This window comes from Mustela nigripes, chromosome 13 (assembly GCF_022355385.1).
Source record: "Mustela nigripes isolate SB6536 chromosome 13, MUSNIG.SB6536, whole genome shotgun sequence".
NCBI classification, from domain to species: Eukaryota; Metazoa; Chordata; class Mammalia; order Carnivora; family Mustelidae; genus Mustela; species Mustela nigripes.
In genome coordinates, this window is record NC_081569.1 from 48,054,132 (window position 1) to 48,062,320 (window position 8,189).

The window sequence follows — 8,189 nt, forward strand, 5'->3', positions numbered from 1 at the left end:
ATCTTACCAATTTGTTTAACCATTTATGCATTGAATGACAGCTAAGTTGTTTCCAACTTTTTTGATTATCAATAAAACTGCTATGAAGATTCATGTCCAAGTTTTTGTATAAACACAAGTTTTTAATTCTCTTGGACAAGTGCTCAAAATTGCAACTACTGAGTCATAGTTGTTTCATCTGTTTTTTTTTTTTTAAGATTTTATTTATTTATTTGAAAGATAGAGATCACAAGTAGGCAGAGAGACAGGCAGAGAGAGAGGAAGGGAAGCAGGCTCTCTGTGGGGCTCTATCCCAGGACCCTGAGATCATGACCTAAGCCAAAGGCAGAGGCTTAACCCATTGAGCCACCCAGGTGCCCCGCTTCTTCAGGTTTTATAAGAAAATGCCAAACTGTCATTCATGATGATTAGAACATTTTTTATCCCACCAGGAATTTATGAGTAATCCTATTTCCCTGCATTAAAATTTTTTTTTATTTATTTAAGTAATCTTTATATCCAACAAGGGGCTCAAACTCACGACCCCCAGATCAAGAGTCATGGGTTCTTCCAACTGAGCCAGTCAGTGTCTCTTTCCCTGCATTCTTGGCAGCATTTTGTGTTGTCACTATTTTTATTTTAGTCATTCTAATATGTATGTAGTGGTACTCATGATGAGTTTAATTTGCAATTCCCTAATGGTTAATGATATTAAACATCTTTTTATATGCAATATTTGCCATCTGTAGATTCTCTTCAATGAAATGTGTCTTGCCCATTTTTAATTGAATTTTCTTTTCTTCTGAGTTTAAGAACTCTTTATATATTCTGGATACTAGTCCTTTGTTGGATTTGTGTTTCACAGATGTTTAGTCTAAGCCTGTAGCTTATCTTTTCATCTTTTTAATAGGGTCTTTTTTGGAAAAAACTTTATTAATTTTGATGAAGTCCACTTCATTCATTTTTTCCTTGTATAGTCATGCTTTTGGAGTCAAGTGTAAGAATTCTTTGCTCAGTCCTAAGTCCTAAACATTTTTTTCTATTTTTTTCCCCTAAAGTTTTAGAGTGATCTATTTTGAGTTAATTTTTGTGAAAGGTGTGAGGTTCAGGTTGAGTTATATTTTTTAACCTATGGACGTCCAATTGCTCCAGCTCCATTTCTTGAAAAGGTTATTCTTTTCCCACTGAATTGCTTTTGCATTTTATAAAAAAAAATTGGTTGGGTATATATATCTGGGTCTTTTTCTGGATTTTATATCCTGTTCAATTGATCTACATGGCTATCCGTCTGCTGCCAATACCACACAGTCTTGTTTCCTGGTTATTTTTTAAAAGCTCTGTACTAATTCTAATGTGCTGTGAGGACTGAGAACCACTGCTAAAGCCAGAAAAATGGTCTGAAGAGACTGTCTAGTATGATTATCTCTTATACTCTGGAGAAATGCAGTGAAAAGCATGTTGTACTTAGAAGCAAAAAAACATGTGTTTTGTGATCTTTGTAAATGAGGATGTGACTAGGTGATCTGACTGAATCTTTTAGCCCGAGTCTCAATTTTCTTATCAATGGAACTGGGATACTAATACATATTTAGTCTTCCTTTCTGGTACGCCTGTGAGTATAAAAGGAAATATAGAGTCTCTAAGGTTTAGACTAAAGCCAGTATTCAAAAACAAAGGCTGAGTATTTGGGGGTGGGGGTGGGGAAGGAAAATGAGATCCAGAGAGATTAAAATCTTTCTTACCCAAGGTCACCTTTTATTTGATTTGGTGGCATTAGCTAGGAAATTTCAAGTTATTCAACAAATACTTACAGAGCACATTCTGATAGACACTGTGAAAAGTTCCTGGGACACAAACACAAAAAGACACGGTCCCTGTCCTTAAGATTCTTCCCATTTAGTGAGGACATTTTTCAAAAGTTAAGTGAATTAAAATTAAATTTGTAGTGAGAACTCCTTTAGAATTCCAGGGACCTTTTAGGTAGAAGAATTCATAGGGCAATAAATCATCGTTCTGACATCTCTGTAAGTGACCAGCTATATTCTCAGACTTTCACAGGATTTTGCATGCTGACTTTGTAGAGACAAAAGGAAAGAGGGAGGGTTTCCCTGGAAAGAACTAAAAACATTCCTAGGCTCACATGCTTGCACCTCCTTCCAAGCTCTTCTCATCCCCATTCCAAAATTTCTTTGCCATCCATTTATTAAAACAAAACAAAAACATTCCATGAAGCCAAGTCAGAGGTCCTGTATTGTGAATAAAAAATACATTTGCCTACCTCAGGTGGTACAGCACCTGCAGAAAAAGGGTAATTCCAAGGGTCAAACTACTACTTCTGTGTGCTTTCAGGTCTCATTTTACAAAGTGATTTCAGCCCAGGTCTGTCTGTAATGCAAATGCATATCGAGTAGCTTTAACAATTAGAGGAAGACTGGATATGCAACATTCCTCCAGACAGCCTAAACTGAAGAAAATCACCCATGGAGAATAAAGGCTAGTATTACAGAATCATTTTTAGAATTATTAAATGCTATTTGGTGTGTTAAGAGTTCAAGGCATGAGAATAAATCAAAATGTATGCTAGCAAAACATCCTCTAGCACAACAAGATCAGAATCCAGTTCCCAGACCCCCAACTGGCGAGATGCTCAGAAGTGCTAGCAAGGTCTAGCCCAGCCATTGGTGAGGCTCTGCTGCCCCCAGGTGGCTGAAGTCATTTTCCGACAAAACCATAGGTGATCTTGTGCTAGTAAGGGCTATGATGAGTTTTAGAGTGGTTGAGTGGATGTATGGGTAGGGAGGTGGGTGGATTCATTCATTTAGTAAATATTGAATTTCAACTATTTTTCCAGGTACTGTGCCAAATGCTCTCAGGAAGTGACATTTAAGATTTGATATGTGAAAATTGCTTTGGCATTAAGTAAACCAAAGGCTATGGTCAAAGCTGCCCTATGCATTGGTTTCAGGAGAATAGTGGAGATGGGGGCAGGACTTCCCAAATATGCTTCATTCTTCAGGGAGACAAACATAACTCTGCTAACCTTAGTCTACTAATTCAAATTCACTGGGTTAATAGGAGAAAGAATACAGAGCAGGCAGATCATGATCCCAGGGTCCTGGGATCAAGCCCCATATCAAGCTCCTTGGTCAGTTGGAGAGACTGCTTCTCTCTCTCCCTCTGCTGCTCCTTCTATTTTTGTTCTCTCACTCATGCTCTCTCTCTCAAATTAAAAAAAAAAAAATACAGAGCAGGTAAGTGTAGGCTTTAGATACACATTAAGAGTATAGAGGAAGTTCTAGATGGGGGAAGACAGGGAGAGTAAGCAGAAGTCTTTGCATAACTGAAAAACAAAGGGAAACGATAGAAGAACAAGATACCATGCTTAACATGGTTGATCCTCAAAGATGATGACATCCAGTATTAGTAAGTCATTATGCAATTTATTTTATTTTTTGTAGTTCTTTTTTTTTTTAAGATTTTATTTATTTGAGAGAGAGAGCGAGAGAGAGTGAGTACAACAGTGGGGAGTGGCAGAGAGAGAAGCAGACTCCCTGCTGAGCAGGGAGCCCAATGAGGGACTTGATCCTGGGACTCTGGGACTATGACCTGAGTCACCCAACCAACTGAGCCACCCAGGTGCCCTACTTTATATTTTGAAAGAGAGAGAAAGAAAGCATGCACAAGCAGACAGGGGAAAGGAGCAGAGTGAGAGAGAATCTTAAGCAGGCTCCACACCTATCACAGAGCCTGATGTGGGGCTCGATTGCATGACCCTGAGATCATGACCCAAGCTGAAATCAAGAATCAGACACTTCCAACTGAGCTACCCAGGCGCCTCTTAAGTCATTACACTATTGATGGGTATAGGAATTGGTGCATTTCATTTGACAGCAATTCCACAATTAGAAATTTATTGTCCAGAATTACTTGCAGGGATATACAGAGAAAAGAGCAGATGAGACCAGTGCCATTCCTTGCACCTGAGCTTAAATAATGGCCTCACAGACACGTAGGAGCTGAGGAGTTTCTTGATAATGCAATTTGTGCTGGAGGTTGTCTCTGCAGCTGAATAACTTAGTTCCTTTCAGGATTCTGTAAAAACCTACAAAAAAATTCTCAACCTTTCATTTTCCTTTGAACTCAAACATGTATTTATTGAGCAACCTATGAATGCAATATTTTGGCTGGGGTGGGGAGAGTGCAACGCAGGGATAACTTAAATCTGCTTTTCTGACCTCAAAGACTTTGGTCTAGAGAAGTCTGAATTGTAAAAATAAAATAGTAATTAAATGAAAAAAACAGTAATTAAATGAAAAAATAGTACTGTGGGAATATGGGGAAGGGAAAAATACCATACAAGGAAGGGGTGGCTTCCTAGCAGATATGGCATTTGGGCCTTGAAACACAGTGGATTTTAATAGATCTGGGAGATTCAGAGGAAGGACAGGTTGGTGTCTCTTCCTTTAGGCTGGAAGAGCATGAACTGTAAATCTTTACTGAGCACCAACAAGAAGCTGTGTGAAATGGAGAAACATAAGAACCAATATAAAGGGAAGATACAATACATCCCTGAAAAAAAATCATATAATATTAAATGATACTGTGTGATTAAGCATCAGAACAGTTTAAAGACTCCAAAGGCGAAGCAGAGATACAGGCCAAAATACATTTTTGGGGGGTAGTGAATTAGTCACTTTAAAAATATTTCAGTGAAGGGCTCCTGGGTGGCTCAGTCAGCATCTGACTCTTGGATTTCAGCTCAGGTGATAATTTCAGGGTCATGAAATTGAGCCCCATATGGGCTCCACACTGGGCATGGAATTTACTTAAGATTCTCTCTCTCCCTATCCTATCATATCTCCCTCCCTCCCTCTCCCTCTCTTAAAAAAACATATTTCAGTGAAGCCAATAGGAGAAAGCAGAAGGCATAAGATGCATATTACTTTTACTACTACTTCTCCTCCAAGCTTCTAGATTTTGTAAAAAGTTTTTATTTTAATTACATGATAAATGCATAATATATAATACAACCTTGTTTGAAAAATTCAACAGAGGGGTGCCCGGGTGGCTCAGGCGGTTAAACGGCTGCCTTTGGCTCAGGTCATGATCCCAGGGTCCTGGGATTGAGCCTCACATTGGCTCCTTGCTCAGGAGGGAGTCTGCTTCTCCCCTGCCTGCCACTACCCTGCTTGTGCTTGCTCTCTCTCTCTCTCTCTGACAAATAAATAAATAAAATCTTAAAAAAAAAAAAAAAGTCATTCTTGGTAACTAAAATCCCACAGTAAGGATATACTTTGACTATTTCACCATGTCCATTTGTTTTTCTTTCTTTCTTTTTTTTAAGTTTATTTAAGTAATCTCTACACCCAATATGGTGCTTGAAGCGACAACCCTGAGATCAAGAGTTACACTTTCTTCTGACTGAGCCAGACAGATGCCTTTCAACATGTCCATTTGGATGATCCATAAGTTGAAAGCCACTAAGGTCTTACCTGATTTATATAAACATACAAAAAAGCAAAAATCAACCCCAACTCTGGGCCTAATAAACCAACATTTTCTTTGAACCTCTCACTAACAGCCCCTCACTCAGTCCGGGAGATGTAAGTTATCTCTGTAAATTGCAATCAGTGGTGGGGAAACAGATTATACATCATCCTGAAACCACCCCCAATCTATGGTTTATACTCTCCTGTCCACCAGTTTCCTTGGCTTTTGATATTCAAAGTCAAGCAAGCATGTCCACTAAAAACACAAACAAAACAACAAAAACAAAAATTTTCAGCTAAGCAGCAGTTCCTATAAAAGTGATTTAACTTTCAACCCCATCATGAACTCAAAAAAAAAAAAAAGAAAGAAAAGAAAAGAAATTCAGCCTGTCTTTTGACTTCTCTGTTCAAGATTCTAGCTGTCCTTCCCTGAAGCACATGCATTAAGGTGACCACAGATATCTCAATGGTGGAATGAAAGGTAGTGGGACAAGGAAGCTCAGGGAAGGTGAAACCTCAGTTAATACCTCAAATATAATCCACTACAATGGAAAGATTTCCTCAAATTAGATATACTTTATGAGCACCATTTTATTTATTTATTTTTAAAGATTTTATTTATTTATTTGACAGAGAGACAGAGAGAGAGCGTGAGAGGGGAGAAGGTCAGAGGGAGAACCAGACTCTCCACAGAGCAGGGAGTCTGATGCAGGACTCGATTCTGGGACTCCGGGATCATGACCTGAGCCCGGGGCAATCACCCAACCAACTGAGCCACCTAGGTGCCTTAAGAGCACCATTTTAATAGTTGCCCAGTATTCTAGCCAAATTAGATGTGCCTGATGAACACCATTTTAATAGTTGCCCAGTATTATAACAATATTTTAGAATGCTTATTTAGAAACAAACTTTACCATTCTCTTATTTTTTTAAATTATATTATAGATGATTATCCAATATGGCTATCTTAGGACATATCCCCCACTGAATTTATTTTATGTAATTTACATCATAGTATTTATATTATGTTAAGGCTTTTGTTACATATTCCAAATTGCTTTCCAAATAGTTTTAAGTGTTTGATTCTAGAAGAGCTCTGGTAGGGCACACCCCAGACTCCTGCACCAACCTTGAAAGAGTTGTCTGTATTAGCTGTCATCATTTCCTAGGCTCTTAGTCATTCCTCAACTCCTGTAGTCTGGCTTCTGCCTAAACCACTACACTGAACTGCTTCTGTCAAGGATCCTGCTGCTGAATCAAGTTCTGTTTGACTTCTCAGAAGCTTGTGACAGCCTTCAACTCCTCCTTTCCTATAAAGCTTCCATTCTCTCCTGCTTTTCCTCTCTCCACTTTCTGTTTCCTTTGCTCGTCCTCCTTCTAGCCTGCCATGTTTTCCAGGGATCTAATGTACCCCTAAGGGCCTTCACCTCTAAAAGCTCTCCTCAGGCGATCCAATCATACATCCCCACTTCTAGGTTCTGATGCCTCCTACACCTCTCTCTTCATCTCAGCTTTTTCTAGGGCCCCACATTCCTCCACTCACTGGACAGGCCCGGCCAGTAGGAGGTCCCAAGCCCATCTCAACAGAACAATGCTGAGAGTAAACTTCTCTTCCTCCATGTCCCCCAACTCCTGTATTCCCCATCTCACACCACATGCAAGGTGCTCAAGCCAGAAACATGAGCAAGATCTCCTCCCTCAGTCCTCACATTCAGACAATTTCCCAGTCTTGTTGATTCTAACTCTAAATGTCTCTCAACTCTGTCCACGGGCCCTATGTGCTCTGCCAGTATGAGTCCAGGTCTCTGTCAATCTGTGCTTGGAGTACCAGAACAGTCTCCTAACTTGGCTCCCTTCCTCTTAGTCTTGCTTCTTTCCCTCCAACCAGTTCTTGACACAGCAAGGGGAGCTTTCTGATATGCAAACCTAATTACACTTTTCCCAACTCTAAACCTTGCACTATTTCCCCGTCACTTTTCCCAGCTCTAAACCTTGCACTATTTCCCCATTGCCTCAGAATAAAACCCATGCCCTTTGCTTCCTGAAGCAGAGATATGGGTGCATATAGATTTTTAAATATTACCCTATAGTAAAACTTAGTCTTGGTGGTGTACAGTTCTGTGACTTTTAACACGTGTTTAGATTCTAAGGCCACCACAACTATGTGCCACTCCAAATCACTCCCTTATGCTATCCTTTTATAGCCACACTCTCTCACATCCCTAACCCTAGACAATCACGCATCTATTCACCATAGTTTGTCTCCATAGCTTGTCTTTTAAGGGAGGGAGGGGGATGTTTTGGAAAAACAAAACAAAACAAACCCAAGCCCCTTAAAGTGGCTTTAATGACTACCTAGCTCTTCTACCTCACCTCCAATACCTGCTCCCCACCCCATCGCGGCAATTAGACTGGACTTTTCGGTTCCCCGGGAGCGCCTAGCTTTATTCCCTCTGGGGAGACTCCTCCCAGCCCTTCTGGGTTGCTGGGAACCTCCTCTGTGGTCCACAGTGCCGAGTGCTTCCCCCACTACAGCACTTCCACGCGGCTGTAACTGCCAGGCTATTCGTCTGTGTTTTCCATCAGACAGCTCCATCCGCGCAAGGGCGGTCTTTCAGGCACCGCCATACGCCCATCCTTCGCGGAGTCCCCCCCGAAACATCCCAGCACTCACAGCTCCCGGAGTTGCCCGGGCGTCAAGTTCGGAGTACCTCGCGCGGG